We start from the raw sequence: 22,380 nt of genomic DNA, 5'->3' as shown, positions 1-22,380 counted from the left end.
CTTGCTTGCTTACGATAAGCATGAAGCAGCCAGCTCTAGTCTTAAGGGAATCATTTCATGACCTTCAAAGGTCTCTTAGAACATGGTCACTTTGGATTCCTCCAACAAACAGTTGACATCTTTGCCACATCTCTTTTTACTTTTGGACAAAGACTGTCCATAAGCCGAAGGAAGCAGAGGAAAGTCCAATTCAGTCAAAACTTAAGCATGTCGTGAAGTGGTACACCTATGCTTTTGGACAACGCGTACATGCAAGTTGACACCTACACATTTCCTTCTCCAAATGCTTTATCAGCAGATGAATTGAACATCTAGAGTCTCGAGTTCTGACAATCCCACTGTGAAATCTCACAACAAAACATCAAACAGTTTATGTCTGTTTATAATTTTTCAACAGAATGCACAGGTAATTCAAAAGCTGAGGCTTTCCGCCTAGCTAGGTCGAGTTCATGCCGAAACCCGGGAACGAACCAGGGACCTTTAGATCTTCAGTCTAACGCTCTCCCAACTGAGCTATTTCGGCAAGCTGCAGATAAACCACGTCGAGATGCAAACGAAACTTTATCAACGACTGTTACCTTTCCTTAGGTTCTTGCAACATGCTTTCACAGCGTAACGGTTTTGGCACAGTGAAATTCACGGACAGGTACAGCAAGACCTAATTTGGCAATGTTTATCATGATGCCAACATGAGAAAACCTTGTGGGTCAATGCTGGATTCGGTATTATTTCCTAGTCGGGCTGAGCTGATCCGTAAGCTTTCCTTAAAACTCCAATCAAAAGAATAAACTCTTGAGAGGGGGATTAGCTCAAGTGGTAGAGCGCTCGCTTTGCATGCGAGAGGTAGTGGGATCGATGCCCACATTCTCCAAAGCTCTCTTACTGACTCCTTGCTTGCTTACGATAAGCATGAAGCAGCCAGCTCTAGTCTTAAGGGAATCATTTCATGACCTTCAAAGGTCTCTTAGAACATGGTCACTTTGGATTCCTCCAGCAAACAGTTAACATCTTTGCCACATCTCTTTTTACTTTTGGACAAAGGCTGTCCATAAGCCGAAGGAAGCAGAGGAAAGTCCAATTCAGTCAAAACTTAAGCATGTCGTGAAGTGGTTCACCTATGCTTTTGGACAACGCGTACATGCAAGTTGACACCTACACATTTCCTTCTCCAAATGCTTTATCAGCAGATGAATTGAACATCTAGAGTCTCGAGTTCTGACAATCCCACTGTGAAATCTCACAACAAAACATCAAACAGTTTATGTCTGTTTATAATTTTTCAACAGAATGCAAAGGTCATTCAAAAGCTGAGGCTTTCCACCTAGCTAGGTCGAATTCATGCGGAAACCCGGGATCAAACCAGGGACCTTTAGACCTTCAGTCTAACGCTCTCCCAACTGAGCTATTCCGGCAAGCTGCAGATAAACCACGTCGAGATGCAAACGAAACTTTATCAACGACTGTTACCTTTCCTTAGGTTCTTGCAACATGCTTTCACAGCGTAACGGTTTTGGCACAGTGAAATTCACGGACAGGTACAGCAAGACCTAATTTGGCAATGTTTATCATGATGCCAACATGAGAAAACCTTGTGGGTCAATGCTGGATTCGGTATTATTTCCTAGTCGGGCTGAGCTGATCCGTAAGCTTTTCTTAATACTCCAATCAAAAGGATAAACTCTTGAGAGGGGCATTAGCTCAAGTGGTAGAGCGCTTGCTTTGCATGCGAGAGGTAGTGGGATCGATGCCCACATTCTCCAAAGCTCTCTTACTGACTCCTTGCTTGCTTACGATAAGCATGAAGCAGCCAGCTCTAGTCTTAAGGGAATCATTTCATGACCTTCAAAGGTCTCTTAGAACATGGTCACTTTGGATTCCTCCAGCAAACAGTTGACATCTTTGCCACATCTCTTTTTACTTTTGGACAAAGACTGTCCATAAGCCAAAGGAAGCAGAGGAAAGTCCAATTCAGTCAAAACTTAAGCATGTCGTGAAGTGGTACACCTATGCTTTTGGACAACGCGTACATGCAAGTTGACACCTACACATTTCCTTCTCCAAATGCTTTATCAGCAGATGAATTGAACATCTAGAGTCTCGAGTTCTGACAATCCCACTGTGAAATCTCACAACAAAACATCAAACAGTTTATGTCTGTTTATAATTTTTCAACAGAATGCACAGGTCATTCAAAAGCTGAGGCTTACCGCCTAGCTAGGTCGAGTTCATGCCAAAACCCGGGATCGAACCAGGGACCTTTAGATCTTCAGTCTAACGCTCTCCCAACTGAGCTATTTCGGCAAGCTGCAGATAAACCACGTCGAGATGCAAACGAAACTTTTTCAACGACTGTTACCTTTCCTTAGGTTCTTGCAACATGCTTTCACAGCGTAACGGTTTCGGCACAGTGAAATTCACGGACAGGTACGGCAAGACCTAATTTGGCAATGTTTATCATGATGCCAACATGAGAAAACCTTGTGGGTCAATGCTGGATTCGGTATTATTTCCTAGTCGGGCTGAGCTGATCCGTAAGCTTTCCTTAATACTCCAATCAAAAGGATAAACTCTTGAGAGGGGGATTAGCTCAAGTGGTAGAGCGCTTGCTTTGCATGCGAGAGGTAGTGGGATCAATGCCCACATTCTCCATAGCTCTCTTACTGACTCCTTGCTTGCTTACGATAAGCATGAAGCAGCCAGCTCTAGTCTTAAGGGAATCATTTCATGACCTTCAAAGGTCTCTTAGAACATGGTCACTTTGGATTCCTCCAGCAAACAGTTGACATCTTTGCCACATCTCTTTTTACTTTTGGACAAAGACTGTCCATAAGCCAAAGGAAGCAGAGGAAAGTCCAATTCAGTCAAAACTTAAGCATGTCGTGAAGTGGTACACCTATGCTTTTGGACAACGCGTACATGCAAGTTGACACCTACACATTTCCTTCTCCAAATGCTTTATCAGCAGATGAATTGAACATCTAGAGTCTCGAGTTCTGACAATCCCACTGTGAAATCTCACAACAAAACATCAAACAGTTTATGTCTGTTTATAATTTTTCAACAGAATGCACAGGTCATTCAAAAGCTGAGGCTTACCGCCTAGCTAGGTCGAGTTCATGCCGAAACCCGGGATCGAACCAGGGACCTTTAGATCTTCAGTCTAACGCTCTCCCAACTCCGCCAAAGCTGGGGAACAATCGTCTGTATGAGGGGGGGAAGAAGGGGAAGAAAAAGGAAAAAAAAATTGAGAAAAGATCGGGAGGTCGCAGGTTCGAATCCAGCCTGGATATAAATATTTGTAACTGAGAATCTTGCCGTGGATATTTTGTGTGATAATATTCTAAGAAATATTTTGCAAAATTTTATTTTATGGCTGTCAGCAGTGCCTACAATTACGGGGCACCCGTGTCACAATTTATATATTGTAATATATATGTGCATTTCATACACATACATATGAGTTGTTTCATCATATTAGGCTTATTGCTTGATTTAATAAATTCACACTCTGTATTTGTATTCACACTTTATATATTTATTCACACTTTATATACTTTATACACTTTATGTATATATATATATATATAATAAACATGAATAAAATTAACAAAATGATATTCTAATACAATTAACAAAATTATACTACAATTTACATAAAAATAAAATATTAAATCTACACTAATACATATATACACATATTAATGCCACAGCAGCTGAACTATAAAAAATTCCAATAAACTACAGCAAAACATTTTAAACCATTAAAGATAATAATAATTATATTTTAGTATTATAAAAATACAATAGTAATGTATGAAAATAAAGTATACACATTAATCACAGTTTTCTCATCTTTTCCAGCCACTGTTCCTTGGTATTAGTCTCTGTCATAGGACAGAAGATCTTCCCCTTGTACTGGCTATGGCCAGTTGCTGTTTTGCGTGACTGTCCACACTTCCTACAGGTATTATATGGGACTGTCTGCTTGTAATGTCGCTCAGTGGGGGTAGCAGGCTGAGGGACAGAACTGGGCAACAACACCTGAGGCATGACAGACATAGCTGGTCCTGCGGGTAACATCATCAGTACAGGTGAAGGTCTTGGCTGTATCATTCTCAAAGAGGCCTGTGAACCAGACTCCATGGAAGCAACAGGAGGCTGAATGGAAGTGTCCTGATGTCGTTGACTAGGGGCTAATGGTGGTGTGGCACTGGGCAGAATTTTTCTAAACTTAGTTTTTGCCTGACCTGCTGTGTTTGGTGGCACCTCTACCAGCTGAAGGATGGCCTGCTCCATCACTGTCCCATTGTTTAAAACAAGCTGCCTAATGTTCCTGTAGTCCTCCAACATCAGTGCCCACCTTGACAGACTTACTTGACCTGAGTTGTGGGGCTTCTGTGGATGTTGGCCAGTCTTACAAAGATGGTTTTAATGAGCCGACAGCAGTCAGGCCACTGAGCAGGGGAGCCACTTGATCCCAGAACACACCTTTTTGTGCTCTCAACACCAGGGGTGAAAACTGCCTTCTTTTTGGGGGATCTAAAGCGGGCAGTCAGCAGCCTATCCTGATGCCGAGCTGCATACACCAGTCTGTTTTTATCAAACTGGTTTAGGTTTTGCCACAAACTAACAATCGTGGTGGTCTGCTGGTTTGTCAGGGTGAGGCGTGTTTGAGTGCGAAGCTCAACCAGATACTCTGCTAATTCATCCACCCTTTCCATTCCAGGAATTTTATGGACATCCACAGCCTAGAAATAAAAATAATAATAATATGAAATGTTATAATGTCTGTATAAATGTGCATTTTCTATATACAATAAAGTTTTAATTACAATAAAGCATGAGAAAATAAAACATTTGTGTGTAGCATTCTTATTTGTGTGCTGTTTATTGGAGAATTTAACAATGAGCATGTTTAACAATGAAAGTAAGGTACTATCACTTACCATTTGTTGAGCTGAAGGCTCTGATGGAGACTGAATAGGCACTGGTGGAGGCTGGACCGAGGTCACTGGTGGAGGCTGGGCCGAGGTCACTGGTGGAGGCTGGGCCGAGGTCACTGGTGGAGGCTGGGCCGAGGTCACTGGTGAAGGCTGGACCGAGGTCACTGGTGGAGGCTGGGCCGAGGTCACTGGTGAAGGCTGGACCGAGTCATGGAACATGCCTGAAAATGTAGCAGAAATACTTTTTAAATATAGGGAGCAAATAAATATAGTTACTAAAACTCATCATAAACAGTCAACCCTAGTAATACATTATTCTGTATTTGCAGATTGCAGGTTTAATTAAAGTTACCTTATGAAATCCACAAACACATATACTTTATAATTAAAACAAACATAAATTAACAAATAAGTCAATCCATGGCAACTAAGAATGCATGTGAGCAGTTGGTACCAACTCACTAGTTACTAATGTGTTTTTAACCCTTTTAATAGTCCAAGGATTCGTATTACTCACTTAACCATATACTTTATAATGTTCGTTTCTACGTAGATACTTAGTAATAACAAAACAATAACATGTTAAGCAGGGTCACGTATTTTCTAAGGCGTTTAAAAACCGATAAATAACGCGTTTATATACCGGTAAATTACCTCACGATTTCTGCAATTGTCCGTTGAAAATCGAAAAAGAGGATAGATGGCTAACACAGAAAAACATTAATTAAATTATTCTTCAAGATTAGAATTAATTTAGGCTAGTTAGAAGTTATATGATAGTTTGCTAACGAGCTACGTTCATGACAGTCACCGCAGGAGACTACTACAGAGTATTTTTTAGCTGACTACCTTTCTGATGATCGCAAAATATATCTACAGTATTAATTTATTGGTTCCTTACACAAACAAATAAGGCATACCTGTGGCTTGTTGAGAAATCCCAAATCCGAGACGGTGTTTCTTCTACGCGGTGTAAGTTTATAAACTATGACGTGACCGGGGCAAGTTCACCTTCGTCGTGTCATTGGCCGAGGAAAAATGGAATGATGGTCAGGCATTGGCCAGAGGAAAAATGGAATGGTGGCCAGGCATTGGTCGAGGAAAAATGGAATGGTGGCCAGGGATAGGCCGAGGAAAACGAAGAAAATGGAATGGTTCGCGCGCCATTGGCCGAGCAAAAATGGAATGGGGCTCAGGCATTGGATGTATTTTACAGACGGGTGGCTTGCAGGTACCGCCATTTCGGCAAGCTGCAGATAAACCACGTCGAGATGCAAACGAAACTTTTTCAACGACTGTTACCTTTCCTTAGGTTCTTGCAACATGCTTTCACAGCGTAACGGTTTCGGCACAGTGAAATTCACGGACAGGTACGGCAAGACCTAATTTGGCAATGTTTATCATGATGCCAACATGAGAAAACCTTGTGGGTCAATGCTGGATTCGGTATTATTTCCTAGTCGGGCTGAGCTGATCCGTAAGCTTTCCTTAATACTCCAATCAAAAGGATAAACTCTTGAGAGGGGGATTAGCTCAAGTGGTAGAGCGCTTGCTTTGCATGCGAGAGGTAGTGGGATCAATGCCCACATTCTCCATAGCTCTCTTACTGACTCCTTGCTTGCTTACGATAAGCATGAAGCAGCCAGCTCTAGTCTTAAGGGAATCATTTCATGACCTTCAAAGGTCTCTTAGAACATGGTCACTTTGGATTCCTCCAACAAACAGTTGACATCTTTGCCACATCTCTTTTTACTTTTGGACAAAGACTGTCCATAAGCCGAAGGAAGCAGAGGAAAGTCCAATTCAGTCAAAACTTAAGCATGTCGTGAAGTGGTACACCTATGCTTTTGGACAACGCGTACATGCAAGTTGACACCTACACATTTCCTTCTCCAAATGCTTTATCAGCAGATGAATTGAACATCTAGAGTCTCGAGTTCTGACAATCCCACTGTGAAATCTCACAACAAAACATCAAACAGTTTATGTCTGTTTATAATTTTTCAACAGAATGCACAGGTAATTCAAAAGCTGAGGCTTTCCGCCTAGCTAGGTCGAGTTCATGCCGAAACCCGGGAACGAACCAGGGACCTTTAGATCTTCAGTCTAACGCTCTCCCAACTGAGCTATTTCGGCAAGCTGCAGATAAACCACGTCGAGATGCAAACGAAACTTTATCAACGACTGTTACCTTTCCTTAGGTTCTTGCAACATGCTTTCACAGCGTAACGGTTTTGGCACAGTGAAATTCACGGACAGGTACAGCAAGACCTAATTTGGCAATGTTTATCATGATGCCAACATGAGAAAACCTTGTGGGTCAATGCTGGATTCGGTATTATTTCCTAGTCGGGCTGAGCTGATCCGTAAGCTTTCCTTAAAACTCCAATCAAAAGAATAAACTCTTGAGAGGGGGATTAGCTCAAGTGGTAGAGCGCTCGCTTTGCATGCGAGAGGTAGTGGGATCGATGCCCACATTCTCCAAAGCTCTCTTACTGACTCCTTGCTTGCTTACGATAAGCATGAAGCAGCCAGCTCTAGTCTTAAGGGAATCATTTCATGACCTTCAAAGGTCTCTTAGAACATGGTCACTTTGGATTCCTCCAGCAAACAGTTAACATCTTTGCCACATCTCTTTTTACTTTTGGACAAAGGCTGTCCATAAGCCGAAGGAAGCAGAGGAAAGTCCAATTCAGTCAAAACTTAAGCATGTCGTGAAGTGGTACACCTATGCTTTTGGACAACGCGTACATGCAAGTTGACACCTACACATTTCCTTCTCCAAATGCTTTATCAGCAGATGAATTGAACATCTAGAGTCTCGAGTTCTGACAATCCCACTGTGAAATCTCACAACAAAACATCAAACAGTTTATGTCTGTTTATAATTTTTCAACAGAATGCAAAGGTCATTCAAAAGCTGAGGCTTTCCACCTAGCTAGGTCGAATTCATGCGGAAACCCGGGATCAAACCAGGGACCTTTAGACCTTCAGTCTAACGCTCTCCCAACTGAGCTATTCCGGCAAGCTGCAGATAAACCACGTCGAGATGCAAACGAAACTTTATCAACGACTGTTACCTTTCCTTAGGTTCTTGCAACATGCTTTCACAGCGTAACGGTTTTGGCACAGTGAAATTCACGGACAGGTACAGCAAGACCTAATTTGGCAATGTTTATCATGATGCCAACATGAGAAAACCTTGTGGGTCAATGCTGGATTCGGTATTATTTCCTAGTCGGGCTGAGCTGATCCGTAAGCTTTTCTTAATACTCCAATCAAAAGGATAAACTCTTGAGAGGGGCATTAGCTCAAGTGGTAGAGCGCTTGCTTTGCATGCGAGAGGTAGTGGGATCGATGCCCACATTCTCCAAAGCTCTCTTACTGACTCCTTGCTTGCTTACGATAAGCATGAAGCAGCCAGCTCTAGTCTTAAGGGAATCATTTCATGACCTTCAAAGGTCTCTTAGAACATGGTCACTTTGGATTCCTCCAGCAAACAGTTGACATCTTTGCCACATCTCTTTTTACTTTTGGACAAAGACTGTCCATAAGCCAAAGGAAGCAGAGGAAAGTCCAATTCAGTCAAAACTTAAGCATGTCGTGAAGTGGTACACCTATGCTTTTGGACAACGCGTACATGCAAGTTGACACCTACACATTTCCTTCTCCAAATGCTTTATCAGCAGATGAATTGAACATCTAGAGTCTCGAGTTCTGACAATCCCACTGTGAAATCTCACAACAAAACATCAAACAGTTTATGTCTGTTTATAATTTTTCAACAGAATGCACAGGTCATTCAAAAGCTGAGGCTTACCGCCTAGCTAGGTCGAGTTCATGCCAAAACCCGGGATCGAACCAGGGACCTTTAGATCTTCAGTCTAACGCTCTCCCAACTGAGCTATTTCGGCAAGCTGCAGATAAACCACGTCGAGATGCAAACGAAACTTTTTCAACGACTGTTACCTTTCCTTAGGTTCTTGCAACATGCTTTCACAGCGTAACGGTTTCGGCACAGTGAAATTCACGGACAGGTACGGCAAGACCTAATTTGGCAATGTTTATCATGATGCCAACATGAGAAAACCTTGTGGGTCAATGCTGGATTCGGTATTATTTCCTAGTCGGGCTGAGCTGATCCGTAAGCTTTCCTTAATACTCCAATCAAAAGGATAAACTCTTGAGAGGGGGATTAGCTCAAGTGGTAGAGCGCTTGCTTTGCATGCGAGAGGTAGTGGGATCAATGCCCACATTCTCCATAGCTCTCTTACTGACTCCTTGCTTGCTTACGATAAGCATGAAGCAGCCAGCTCTAGTCTTAAGGGAATCATTTCATGACCTTCAAAGGTCTCTTAGAACATGGTCACTTTGGATTCCTCCAACAAACAGTTGACATCTTTGCCACATCTCTTTTTACTTTTGGACAAAGACTGTCCATAAGCCGAAGGAAGCAGAGGAAAGTCCAATTCAGTCAAAACTTAAGCATGTCGTGAAGTGGTACACCTATGCTTTTGGACAACGCGTACATGCAAGTTGACACCTACACATTTCCTTCTCCAAATGCTTTATCAGCAGATGAATTGAACATCTAGAGTCTCGAGTTCTGACAATCCCACTGTGAAATCTCACAACAAAACATCAAACAGTTTATGTCTGTTTATAATTTTTCAACAGAATGCACAGGTAATTCAAAAGCTGAGGCTTTCCGCCTAGCTAGGTCGAGTTCATGCCGAAACCCGGGATCGAACCAGGGACCTTTAGATCTTCAGTCTAACGCTCTCCCAACTGAGCTAAAGCTGGGGAACAATCGTCTGTATGAGGGGGGGAAGAAGGGGAAGAAAAAGGAAGAAAAAGGAAAAAAAAATTGAGAAAAGATCGGGAGGTCGCAGGTTCGAATCCAGCCTGGATATAAATATTTGTAACTGAGAATCTTGCCGTGGATATTTTGTGTGATAATATTCTAAGAAATATTTTGCAAAATTTTATTTTATGGCTGTCAGCAGTGCCTACAATTACGGGGCACCCGTGTCACAATTTATATATTGTAATATATATGTGCATTTCATACACATACATATGAGTTGTTTCATCATATTAGGCTTATTGCTTGATTTAATAAATTCACACTCTGTATTTGTATTCACACTTTATATATTTATTCACACTTTATATACTTTATACACTTTATGTATATATATATATATATAATAAACATGAATAAAATTAACAAAATGATATTCTAATACAATTAACAAAATTATACTACAATTTACATAAAAATAAAATATTAAATCTACACTAATACATATATACACATATTAATGCCACAGCAGCTGAACTATAAAAAATTCCAATAAACTACAGCAAAACATTTTAAACCATTAAAGATAATAATAATTATATTTTAGTATTATAAAAATACAATAGTAATGTATGAAAATAAAGTATACACATTAATCACAGTTTTCTCATCTTTTCCAGCCACTGTTCCTTGGTATTAGTCTCTGTCATAGGACAGAAGATCTTCCCCTTGTACTGGCTATGGCCAGTTGCTGTTTTGCGTGACTGTCCACACTTCCTACAGGTATTATATGGGACTGTCTGCTTGTAATGTCGCTCAGTGGGGGTAGCAGGCTGAGGGACAGAACTGGGCAACAACACCTGAGGCATGACAGACATAGCTGGTCCTGCGGGTAACATCATCAGTACAGGTGAAGGTCTTGGCTGTATCATTCTCAAAGAGGCCTGTGAACCAGACTCCATGGAAGCAACAGGAGGCTGAATGGAAGTGTCCTGATGTCGTTGACTAGGGGCTAATGGTGGTGTGGCACTGGGCAGAATTTTTCTAAACTTAGTTTTTGCCTGACCTGCTGTGTTTGGTGGCACCTCTACCAGCTGAAGGATGGCCTGCTCCATCACTGTCCCATTGTTTAAAACAAGCTGCCTAATGTTCCTGTAGTCCTCCAACATCAGTGCCCACCTTGACAGACTTACTTGACCTGAGTTGTGGGGCTTCTGTGGATGTTGGCCAGTCTTACAAAGATGGTTTTAATGAGCCGACAGCAGTCAGGCCACTGAGCAGGGGAGCCACTTGATCCCAGAACACACCTTTTTGTGCTCTCAACACCAGGGGTGAAAACTGCCTTCTTTTTGGGGGATCTAAAGCGGGCAGTCAGCAGCCTATCCTGATGCCGAGCTGCATACACCAGTCTGTTTTTATCAAACTGGTTTAGGTTTTGCCACAAACTAACAATCGTGGTGGTCTGCTGGTTTGTCAGGGTGAGGCGTGTTTGAGTGCGAAGCTCAACCAGATACTCTGCTAATTCATCCACCCTTTCCATTCCAGGAATGTTATGGACATCCACAGCCTAGAAATAAAAATAATAATAATATGAAATGTTATAATGTCTGTATAAATGTGCATTTTCTATATACAATAAAGTTTTAATTACAATAAAGCATGAGAAAATAAAACATTTGTGTGTAGCATTCTTATTTGTGTGCTGTTTATTGGAGAATTTAACAATGAGCATGTTTAACAATGAAAGTAAGGTACTATCACTTACCATTTGTTGAGCTGAAGGCTCTGATGGAGACTGAATAGGCACTGGTGGAGGCTGGACCGAGGTCACTGGTGGAGGCTGGGCCGAGGTCACTGGTGGAGGCTGGGCCGAGGTCACTGGTGGAGGCTGGGCCGAGGTCACTGGTGGAGGCTGGGCCGAGGTCACTGGTGAAGGCTGGACCGAGGTCACTGGTGGAGGCTGGGCCGAGGTCACTGGTGAAGGCTGGACCGAGTCATGGAACGTGCCTGAAAATGTAGCAGAAATACTTTTTAAATATAGGGAGCAAATAAATATAGTTACTAAAACTCATCATAAACAGTCAACCCTAGTAATACATTATTCTGTATTTGCAGATTGCAGGTTTAATTAAAGTTACCTTATGAAATCCACAAACACATATACTTTATAATTAAAACAAACATAAATTAACAAATAAGTCAATCCATGGCAACTAAGAATGCATGTGAGCAGTTGGTACCAACTCACTAGTTACTAATGTGTTTTTAACCCTTTTAATAGTCCAAGGATTCGTATTACTCACTTAACCATATACTTTATAATGTTCGTTTCTACGTAGATACTTAGTAATAACAAAACAATAACATGTTAAGCAGGGTCACGTATTTTCTAAGGCGTTTAAAAACCGATAAATAACGCGTTTATATACCGGTAAATTACCTCACGATTTCTGCAATTGTCCGTTGAAAATCGAAAAAGAGGATAGATGGCTAACACAGAAAAACATTAATTAAATTATTCTTCAAGATTAGAATTAATTTAGGCTAGTTAGAAGTTATATGATAGTTTGCTAACGAGCTACGTTCATGACAGTCACCGCAGGAGACTACTACAGAGTATTTTTTAGCTGACTACCTTTCTGATGATCGCAAAATATATCTACAGTATTAATTTATTGGTTCCTTACACAAACAAATAAGGCATACCTGTGGCTTGTTGAGAAATCCCAAATCCGAGACGGTGTTTCTTCTACGCGGTGTAAGTTTATAAACTATGACGTGACCGGGGCAAGTTCACCTTCGTCGTGTCATTGGCCGAGGAAAAATGGAATGATGGTCAGGCATTGGCCAGAGGAAAAATGGAATGGTGGCCAGGCATTGGTCGAGGAAAAATGGAATGGTGGCCAGGGATAGGCCGAGGAAAACGAAGAAAATGGAATGGTTCGCGCGCCATTGGCCGAGCAAAAATGGAATGGGGCTCAGGCATTGGATGTATTTTACAGACGGGTGGCTTGCAGGTACCGCCATTTCGGCAAGCTGCAGATAAACCACGTCGAGATGCAAACGAAACTTTATCAACGACTGTTACCTTTCCTTAGGTTCTTGCAACATGCTTTCACAGCGTAACGGTTTTGGCACAGTGAAATTCACGGACAGGTACGGCAAGACCTAATTTGGCAATGTTTATCATGATGCCAACATGAGAAAACCTTGTGGGTCAATGCTGGATTCGGTATTATTTCCTAGTCGGGCTGAGCTGATCCGTAAGCTTTCCTTAAAACTCCAATCAAAAGAATAAACTCTTGAGAGGGGGATTAGCTCAAGTGGTAGAGCGCTCGCTTTGCATGCGAGAGGTAATGGGATCGATGCCCACATTCTCCAAAGCTTTCTTACTGACTCCTTGCTTGCTTACGATAAGCATGAAACAGCCAGCAATAGTCTTAAGGGAATCATTTCATGACCTTCAAAGGTCTCTTAGAACATGGTCACTTTGGATTCCTCCAGCAAACAGTTGACATCTTTGCCACATCTCTTTTTACTTTTGGACAAAGACTGTCCATAAGCCGAAGGAAGCAGAGGAAAGTCCAATTCAGTCAAAACTTAAGCATGTTGTGAAGTGGTACACCTATGCTTTTGGACAACACGTACATGCAAGTTGACACCTACACATTTCCTTCTCCAAATGCTTTATCAGCAGATGAATTGAACATCTAGAGTCTCGAGTTCTGACAATCCCACTGTGAAATCTCACAACAAAACATCAAACAGTTTATGTCTGTTTATAATTTTTCAACAGAATGCACAGGTCATTCAAAAGCTGAGGCTTTCCGCCTAGCTAGGTCGAGTTCATGCGGAAACCCGGGATCGAACCAGGGACCTTTAAATCTTCAGTCTAACGCTCTCCCAACTGAGCTATTTCGGCAAGCTGCAGATAAACCACGTCGAGATGCAAACGAAACTTTATCAACGACTGTTACCTTTCCTTAGGTTCTTGCAACATGCTTTCACAGCGTAACGGTTTTGGCACAGTGAAATTCACGGACAGGTACGGCAAGACCTAATTTGGCAATGTTTATCATGATGCCAACATGAGAAAACCTTGTGGGTCAATGCTGGATTCGGTATTATTTCCTAGTCGGGCTGAGCTGATCCGTAAGCTTTCCTTAAAACTCCAATCAAAAGGATAAACTCTTGAGAGGGGGATTAGCTCAAGTGGTAGAGAGCTCGCTTTGCATGCGAGAGGTGGTAGGATCGATGCCCACATTCTCCAAAGCTCTCTTACTGACTCCTTTCTTGCTTACGATAAGCATGAAGCAGCCAGCTCTAGTCTTAAGGGAATCATTTCATGACCTTCAAAGGTCTCTTAGAACATGGTCACTTTGGATTCCTCCAGCAAACAGTTGACATCTTTGCCACATCTCTTTTTACTTTTGGACAAAGACTGTCCATAAGCCAAAGGAAGCAGAGGAAAGTCCAATTCAGTCAAAACTTAAGCATGTCGTGAAGTGGTACACCTATGCTTTTGGACAACGCGTACATGCAAGTTGACACCTACACATTTCCTTCTCCAAATGCTTTATCAGCAGATGAATTGAACATCTAGAGTCTCGAGTTCTGACAATCCCACTGTGAAATCTCACAACAAAACATCAAACAGTTTATGTCTGTTTATAATTTTTCAACAGAATGCACAGGTCATTCAAAAGCTGAGGCTTACCGCCTAGCTAGGTCGAGTTCATGCCGAAACCCGGGATCGAACCAGGGACCTTTAGATCTTCAGTCTAACGCTCTCCCAACTGAGCTATTTCGGCAAGCTGCAGATAAACCACGTCGAGATGCAAACGAAACTTTTTCAACGACTGTTACCTTTCCTTAGGTTCTTGCAACATGCTTTCACAGCGTAACGGTTTCGGCACAGTGAAATTCACGGACAGGTACGGCAAGACCTAATTTGGCAATGTTTATCATGATGCCAACATGAGAAAACCTTGTGGGTCAATGCTGGATTCGGTATTATTTCCTAGTCGGGCTGAGCTGATCCGTAAGCTTTCCTTAATACTCCAATCAAAAGGATAAACTCTTGAGAGGGGGATTAGCTCAAGTGGTAGAGCGCTCGCTTTGCATGCGAGAGGTAGTGGGATCGATGCCCACATTCTCCAAAGCTCTCTTACTGACTCCTTGCTTGCTTACGATAAGCATGAAGCAGCCAGCTCTAGTCTTAAGGGAATCATTTCATGACCTTCAAAGGTCTCTTAGAACATGGTCACTTTGGATTCCTCCAGCAAACAGTTGACATCTTTGCCACATCTCTTTTTACTTTTGGACAAAGACTGTCCATAAGCCGAAGGAAGCAGAGGAAAGTCCAATTCAGTCAAAACTTAAGCATGTTGTGAAGTGGTACACCTATGCTTTTGGACAACGCGTACATGCATGTTGACACCTACACATTTCCTTCTCCAAATGCTTTATCAGCAGATGAATTGAACATCTAGAGTCTCGAGTTCTGACAATCCCACTGTGAAATCTCACAACAAAACATCAAACAGTTTATGTCTGTTTATAATTTTTCAACAGAATGCACAGGTCATTCAAAAGCTGAGGCTTTCCGCCTAGCTAGGTCGAGTTCATGCGGAAACCCGGGATCGAACCAGGGACCTTTAAATCTTCAGTCTAACGCTCTCCCAACTGAGCTATTTCGGCAAGCTGCAGATAAACCACGTCGAGATGCAAACGAAACTTTATCAACGACTGTTACCTTTCCTTAGGTTCTTGCAACATGCTTTCACAGCGTAACGGTTTTGGCACAGTGAAATTCACGGACAGGTACGGCAAGACCTAATTTGGCAATGTTTATCATGATGCCAACATGAGAAAACCTTGTGGGTCAATGCTGGATTCGGTATTATTTCCTAGTCGGGCTGAGCTGACCCGTAAGCTTTCCTTAAAACTCCAATCAAAAGGATAAACTCTTGAGAGGGGGATTAGCTCAAGTGGTAGAGCGCTCGCTTTGCATGCGAGAGGTAGTAGGATCGATGCCCACATTCTCCAAAGCTCTCTTACTGACTCCTTTCTTGCTTACGATAAGCATGAAGCAGCCAGCTCTAGTCTTAAGGGAATCATTTCATGACCTTCAAAGGTCTCTTAGAACATGGTCACTTTGGATTCCTCCAGCAAACAGTTGACATCTTTGCCACATCTCTTTTTACTTTTGGACAAAGACTGTCCATAAGCCGAAGGAAGCAGAGGAAAGTCCAATTCAGTCAAAACTTAAGCATGTCGTGAAGTGGTACACCTATGCTTTTGGACAACGCGTACATGCAAGTTGACACCTACACATTTCCTTCTCCAAATGCTTTATCAGCAGATGAATTGAACATCTAGAGTCTCGAGTTCTGACAATCCCACTGTGAAATCTCACAACAAAACATCAAACAGTTTATGTCTGTTTATAATTTTTCAACAGAATGCACAGGTAATTCAAAAGCTGAGGCTTTCCGCCTAGCTAGGTCGAGTTCATGCCGAAACCCGGGATCGAACCAGGGACCTTTAGATCTTCAGTCTAACGCTCTCCCAACTGAGCTATTTCGGCAAGCTGCAGATAAACCACGTCGAGATGCAAACGAAACTTTATCAACGACTGTTACCTTTCCTTAGGTTCTTGCAACATGCTTTCACAGCGTAACGGTTTCGGCACAGTGAAATTCACGGACAGGTACGGCAAGACCTAATTTGGCAATGTTTATCATGATGCCAACATGAGAAAACCTTGTGGGTCGATGCTGGATTCGGTATTATTTCCTAGTCGGGCTGAGCTGATCCGTAAGCTTTCCTTAATACTCCAATCAAAAGGATAAACTCTTGAGAGGGGGATTAGCTCAAGTGGTAGAGCGCTCGCTTTGCATGCGAGAGGTAGTGGGACCGATGCCCACATTCTCCAAAGCTCTCTTACTGACTCCTTGCTTGCTTACGATAAGCATGAAGCAGCCAGCTCTAGTCTTAAGGGAATCATTTCATGACCTTCAAAGGTCTCTTAGAACATGGTCACTTTGGATTCCTCCAGCAAACAGTTGACATCTTTGCCACATCTCTTTTTACTTTTGGACAAAGACTGTCCATAAGCCAAAGGAAGCAGAGGAAAGTCCAATTCAGTCAAAACTTAAGCATGTCGTGAAGTGGTACACCTATGCTTTTGGACAACGCGTACATGCAAGTTGACACCTACACATTTCCTTCTCCAAATGCTTTATCAGCAGATGAATTGAACATCTAGAGTCTCGAGTTCTGACAATCCCACTGTGAAATCTCACAACAAAACATCAAACAGTTTATGTCTGTTTATAATTTTTCAACAGAATGCAAAGGTCATTCAAAAGCTGAGGCTTTCCACCTAGCTAGGTCGAATTCATGCGGAAACCCGGGATCAAACCAGGGACCTTTAGACCTTCAGTCTAACGCTCTCCCAACTGAGCTATTCCGGCAAGCTGCAGATAAACCACGTCGAGATGCAAACGAAACTTTATCAACGACTGTTACCTTTCCTTAGGTTCTTGCAACATGCTTTCACAGCGTAACGGTTTTGGCACAGTGAAATTCACGGACAGGTACAGCAAGACCTAATTTGGCAATGTTTATCATGATGCCAACATGAGAAAACCTTGTGGGTCAATGCTGGATTCGGTATTATTTCCTAGTCGGGCTGAGCTGATCCGTAAGCTTTCCTTAATACTCCAATCAAAAGGATAAACTCTTGAGAGGGGCATTAGCTCAAGTGGTAGAGCGCTCGCTTTGCATGCGAGAGGTAGTGGGATCGATGCCCACATTCTCCAAAGCTCTCTTACTGACTCCTTGCTTGCTTACGATAAGCATGAAGCAGCCAGCTCTAGTCTTAAGGGAATCATTTCATGACCTTCAAAGGTCTCTTAGAACATGGTCACTTTGGATTCCTCCAGCAAACAGTTGACATCTTTGCCACATCTCTTTTTACTTTTGGACAAAGACTGTCCATAAGCCAAAGGAAGCAGAGGAAAGTCCAATTCAGTCAAAACTTAAGCATGTCGTGAAGTGGTACACCTATGCTTTTGGACAACGCGTACATGCAAGTTGACACCTACACATTTCCTTCTCCAAATGCTTTATCAGCAGATGAATTGAACATCTAGAGTCTCGAGTTCTGACAATCCCACTGTGAAATCTCACAACAAAACATCAAACAGTTTATGTCTGTTTATAATTTTTCAACAGAATGCACAGGTCATTCAAAAGCTGAGGCTTACCGCCTAGCTAGGTCGAGTTCATGCCGAAACCCGGGATCGAACCAGGGACCTTTAGATCTTCAGTCTAACGCTCTCCCAACTGAGCTATTTCGGCAAGCTGCAGATAAACCACGTCGAGATGCAAACGAAACTTTTTCAACGACTGTTACCTTTCCTTAGGTTCTTGCAACATGCTTTCACAGCGTAACGGTTTAGGCACAGTGAAATTCACGGACAGGTACGGCAAGACCTAATTTGGCAATGTTTATCATGATGCCAACATGAGAAAACCTTGTGGGTCAATGCTGGATTCGGTATTATTTCCTAGTCGGGCTGAGCTGATCCGTAAGCTTTCCTTAATACTCCAATCAAAAGGATAAACTCTTGAGAGGGGCATTAGCTCAAGTGGTAGAGCGCTCGCTTTGCATGCGAGAGGTAGTGGGATCGATGCCCACATTCTCCAAAGCTCTCTTACTGACTCCTTGCTTGCTTACGATAAGCATGAAGCAGCCAGCTCTAGTCTTAAGGGAATCATTTCATGACCTTCAAAGGTCTCTTAGAACATGGTCACTTTGGATTCCTCCAGCAAACAGTTAACATCTTTGCCACATCTCTTTTTACTTTTGGACAAAGGCTGTCCATAAGCCGAAGGAAGCAGAGGAAAGTCCAATTCAGTCAAAACTTAAGCATGTCGTGAAGTGGTACACCTATGCTTTTGGACAACGCGTACATGCAAGTTGACACCTACACATTTCCTTCTCCAAATGCTTTATCAGCAGATGAATTGAACATCTAGAGTCTCGAGTTCTGACAATCCCACTGTGAAATCTCACAACAAAACATCAAACAGTTTATGTCTGTTTATAATTTTTCAACAGAATGCAAAGGTCATTCAAAAGCTGAGGCTTTCCACCTAGCTAGGTCGAATTCATGCGGAAACCCGGGATCAAACCAGGGACCTTTAGACCTTCAGTCTAACGCTCTCCCAACTGAGCTATTCCGGCAAGCTGCAGATAAACCACGTCGAGATGCAAACGAAACTTTATCAACGACTGTTACCTTTCCTTAGGTTCTTGCAACATGCTTTCACAGCGTAACGGTTTTGGCACAGTGAAATTCACGGACAGGTACAGCAAGACCTAATTTGGCAATGTTTATCATGATGCCAACATGAGAAAACCTTGTGGGTCAATGCTGGATTCGGTATTATTTCCTAGTCGGGCTGAGCTGATCCGTAAGCTTTTCTTAATACTCCAATCAAAAGGATAAACTCTTGAGAGGGGCATTAGCTCAAGTGGTAGAGCGCTTGCTTTGCATGCGAGAGGTAGTGGGATCGATGCCCACATTCTCCAAAGCTCTCTTACTGACTCCTTGCTTGCTTACGATAAGCATGAAGCAGCCAGCTCTAGTCTTAAGGGAATCATTTCATGACCTTCAAAGGTCTCTTAGAACATGGTCACTTTGGATTCCTCCAGCAAACAGTTGACATCTTTGCCACATCTCTTTTTACTTTTGGACAAAGACTGTCCATAAGCCAAAGGAAGCAGAGGAAAGTCCAATTCAGTCAAAACTTAAGCATGTCGTGAAGTGGTACACCTATGCTTTTGGACAACGCGTACATGCAAGTTGACACCTACACATTTCCTTCTCCAAATGCTTTATCAGCAGATGAATTGAACATCTAGAGTCTCGAGTTCTGACAATCCCACTGTGAAATCTCACAACAAAACATCAAACAGTTTATGTCTGTTTATAATTTTTCAACAGAATGCACAGGTCATTCAAAAGCTGAGGCTTACCGCCTAGCTAGGTCGAGTTCATGCCAAAACCCGGGATCGAACCAGGGACCTTTAGATCTTCAGTCTAACGCTCTCCCAACTGAGCTATTTCGGCAAGCTGCAGATAAACCACGTCGAGATGCAAACGAAACTTTTTCAACGACTGTTACCTTTCCTTAGGTTCTTGCAACATGCTTTCACAGCGTAACGGTTTCGGCACAGTGAAATTCACGGGACAGGTACGGCAAGACCTAATTTGGCAATGTTTATCATGATGCCAACATGAGAAAACCTTGTGGGTCAATGCTGGATTCGGTATTATTTCCTAGTCGGGCTGAGCTGATCCGTAAGCTTTCCTTAATACTCCAATCAAAAGGAATAAACTCTTGAGAGGGGGATTAGCTCAAGTGGTTAGAGCGCTTGCTTTGCATGCGAGAGGTAGTGGGATCAATGCCCACATTCTCCATAGCTCTCTTACTGACTCCTTGCTTGCTTACGATAAGCATGAAGCAGCCAGCCTCTAGTCTTAAGGGAATCATTTCATACCTTCAAAGGTCTCTTAGAACATGGTCACTTTGGATTCCTCAAACAAACAGTTGACATCTTTGCCACATCTCTTTTTACTTTTGGACAAAGACTGTCCATAAGCCGAAGGAAGCAGAGGAAAGTCCAATTCAGTCAAAACTTAAGCATGTCGTGAAGTGGTACACCTATGCTTTTGGACAACGCGTACATGCAAGTTGACACCTACACATTTCCTTCTCCAAATGCTTTATCAGCAGATGAATTGAACATCTAGAGTCTCGAGTTCTGACAATCCCACTGTGAAATCTCACAACAAAACATCAAACAGTTTATGTCTGTTTATAATTTTTCAACAGAATGCACAGGTAATTCAAAAGCTGAGGCTTTCCGCCTAGCTAGGTCGAGTTCATGCCGAAACCCGGGATCGAACCAGGGACCTTTAGATCTTCAGTCTAACGCTCTCCCCAACTGAGCTAAAGCTGGGGAACAATCGTCTGTATGAGGGGGGGAAGAAGGGGAAGAAAAAGGAAGAAAAAGGAAAAAAAATTGAGAAAAGATCGGGAGGTCGCAAGGTTCGAATCCAGCCTGGATATAAATATTTGTAACTGAGAATCTTGCCGTGGATATTTTGTGTGATAATATTCTAAGAAATATTTTGCAAAATTTTATTTTATGGCTGTCAGCAGTGGCCTACAATTACGGGGCACCCGTGTCACAATTTATATATTGTAATATATATGTGCATTTCATACACATACATATGAGTTGTTTCATCATATTAGGCTTATTGCTTGATTTAATAAATTCACACTCTGTATTTGTATTCACACTTTATATATTTATTCACACTTTATATACTTTATACACTTTATGTATATATATATATATATAATAAACATGAATAAAATTAACAAAATGATATTCTAATACAATTAACAAAATTATACTACAATTTACATAAAAATAAAATATTAAATCTACACTAATACATATATACACATATTAATGCCACAGCAGCTGAACTATAAAAAATTCCAATAAACTACAGCAAAACATTTTAAACCATTAAAGATAATAATAATTATATTTTAGTATTATAAAAATACAATAGTAATGTATGAAAATAAAGTATACACATTAATCACAGTTTTCTCATCTTTTCCAGCCACTGTTCCTTGGTATTAGTCTCTGTCATAGGACAGAAGATCTTCCCCTTGTACTGGCTATGGCCAGTTGCTGTTTTGCGTGACTGTCCACACTTCCTACAGGTATTATATGGGACTGTCTGCTTGTAATGTCGCTCAGTGGGGGTAGCAGGCTGAGGGACAGAACTGGGCAACAACACCTGAGGCATGACAGACATAGCTGGTCCTGCGGGTAACATCATCAGTACAGGTGAAGGTCTTGGCTGTATCATTCTCAAAGAGGCCTGTGAACCAGACTCCATGGAAGCAACAGGAGGCTGAATGGAAGTGTCCTGATGTCGTTGACTAGGGGCTAATGGTGGTGTGGCACTGGCAGAATTTTTTCTAAACTTAGTTTTTGCCTGACCTGCTGTGTTTGGTGGCACCTCTACCAGCTGAAGGATGGCCTGCTCCATCACTGTCCCATTGTTTAAAACAAGCTGCCTAATGTTCCTGTAGTCCTCCAACATCAGTGCCCACCTTGACAGACTTACTTGACCTGAGTTGTGGGGCTTCTGTGGATGTTGGCCAGTCTTACAAAGATGGTTTTAATGAGCCGACAGCAGTCAGGCCACTGAGCAGGGGAGCCACTTGATCCCAGAACACACCTTTTTGTGCTCTCAACACCAGGGGTGAAAACTGCCTTCTTTTTGGGGGATCTAAAGCGGGCAGTCAGCAGCCTATCCTGATGCCGAGCTGCATACACCAGTCTGTTTTTATCAAACTGGTTTAGGTTTTTGCCACAAACTAACAATCGTGGTGGTCTGCTGGTTTGTCAGGGTGAGGCGTGTTTGAGTGCGAAGCTCAACCAGATACTCTGCTAATTCATCCACCCCTTTCCATTCCAGGAATGTTATGGACATCCACAGCCTAGAAATAAAAATAATAATAATA

General features: G+C 42.2%; 16 non-coding genes across 16 annotated transcripts; all 16 read right to left on the bottom strand.

The window, feature by feature from the left end:
* Positions 1–450: 450 nt before the first annotated feature.
* trnaf-gaa (transfer RNA phenylalanine (anticodon GAA)) lies at positions 451–523 on the bottom strand. Its single transcript has one exon. It is a non-coding gene; the product is annotated as a tRNA-Phe (tRNA).
* Positions 524–1,339: 816 nt separating this feature from the next.
* On the bottom strand, positions 1,340–1,412 carry trnaf-gaa (transfer RNA phenylalanine (anticodon GAA)). Its single transcript has one exon. It is a non-coding gene; the product is annotated as a tRNA-Phe (tRNA).
* An 816-nt stretch (positions 1,413–2,228) lies between these two features.
* Positions 2,229–2,301, bottom strand: trnaf-gaa (transfer RNA phenylalanine (anticodon GAA)). Its single transcript has one exon. It is a non-coding gene; the product is annotated as a tRNA-Phe (tRNA).
* Positions 2,302–7,006: 4,705 nt separating this feature from the next.
* On the bottom strand, positions 7,007–7,079 carry trnaf-gaa (transfer RNA phenylalanine (anticodon GAA)). Its single transcript has one exon. It is a non-coding gene; the product is annotated as a tRNA-Phe (tRNA).
* Positions 7,080–7,895: 816 nt separating this feature from the next.
* On the bottom strand, positions 7,896–7,968 carry trnaf-gaa (transfer RNA phenylalanine (anticodon GAA)). Its single transcript has one exon. It is a non-coding gene; the product is annotated as a tRNA-Phe (tRNA).
* Positions 7,969–8,784: 816 nt separating this feature from the next.
* On the bottom strand, positions 8,785–8,857 carry trnaf-gaa (transfer RNA phenylalanine (anticodon GAA)). Its single transcript has one exon. It is a non-coding gene; the product is annotated as a tRNA-Phe (tRNA).
* An 816-nt stretch (positions 8,858–9,673) lies between these two features.
* Positions 9,674–9,743, bottom strand: trnaf-gaa (transfer RNA phenylalanine (anticodon GAA)). The gene has a single exon. It is a non-coding gene; the product is annotated as a tRNA-Phe (tRNA).
* Positions 9,744–13,596: 3,853 nt separating this feature from the next.
* trnaf-gaa (transfer RNA phenylalanine (anticodon GAA)) lies at positions 13,597–13,669 on the bottom strand. Its single transcript has one exon. It is a non-coding gene; the product is annotated as a tRNA-Phe (tRNA).
* An 816-nt stretch (positions 13,670–14,485) lies between these two features.
* On the bottom strand, positions 14,486–14,558 carry trnaf-gaa (transfer RNA phenylalanine (anticodon GAA)). The gene has a single exon. It is a non-coding gene; the product is annotated as a tRNA-Phe (tRNA).
* An 816-nt stretch (positions 14,559–15,374) lies between these two features.
* On the bottom strand, positions 15,375–15,447 carry trnaf-gaa (transfer RNA phenylalanine (anticodon GAA)). The gene has a single exon. It is a non-coding gene; the product is annotated as a tRNA-Phe (tRNA).
* Positions 15,448–16,263: 816 nt separating this feature from the next.
* On the bottom strand, positions 16,264–16,336 carry trnaf-gaa (transfer RNA phenylalanine (anticodon GAA)). The gene has a single exon. It is a non-coding gene; the product is annotated as a tRNA-Phe (tRNA).
* Positions 16,337–17,152: 816 nt separating this feature from the next.
* Positions 17,153–17,225, bottom strand: trnaf-gaa (transfer RNA phenylalanine (anticodon GAA)). Its single transcript has one exon. It is a non-coding gene; the product is annotated as a tRNA-Phe (tRNA).
* An 816-nt stretch (positions 17,226–18,041) lies between these two features.
* trnaf-gaa (transfer RNA phenylalanine (anticodon GAA)) lies at positions 18,042–18,114 on the bottom strand. The gene has a single exon. It is a non-coding gene; the product is annotated as a tRNA-Phe (tRNA).
* Positions 18,115–18,930: 816 nt separating this feature from the next.
* On the bottom strand, positions 18,931–19,003 carry trnaf-gaa (transfer RNA phenylalanine (anticodon GAA)). Its single transcript has one exon. It is a non-coding gene; the product is annotated as a tRNA-Phe (tRNA).
* An 816-nt stretch (positions 19,004–19,819) lies between these two features.
* On the bottom strand, positions 19,820–19,892 carry trnaf-gaa (transfer RNA phenylalanine (anticodon GAA)). Its single transcript has one exon. It is a non-coding gene; the product is annotated as a tRNA-Phe (tRNA).
* Positions 19,893–20,711: 819 nt separating this feature from the next.
* trnaf-gaa (transfer RNA phenylalanine (anticodon GAA)) lies at positions 20,712–20,782 on the bottom strand. Its single transcript has one exon. It is a non-coding gene; the product is annotated as a tRNA-Phe (tRNA).
* Positions 20,783–22,380: the final 1,598 nt, after the last annotated feature.

This window comes from Brachyhypopomus gauderio, unplaced genomic scaffold, assembly GCF_052324685.1.
Source record: "Brachyhypopomus gauderio isolate BG-103 unplaced genomic scaffold, BGAUD_0.2 sc374, whole genome shotgun sequence".
NCBI classification, from domain to species: domain Eukaryota; kingdom Metazoa; phylum Chordata; class Actinopteri; order Gymnotiformes; family Hypopomidae; genus Brachyhypopomus; species Brachyhypopomus gauderio.
This window is presented reverse-complemented; position numbering and strand designations above follow the sequence as displayed.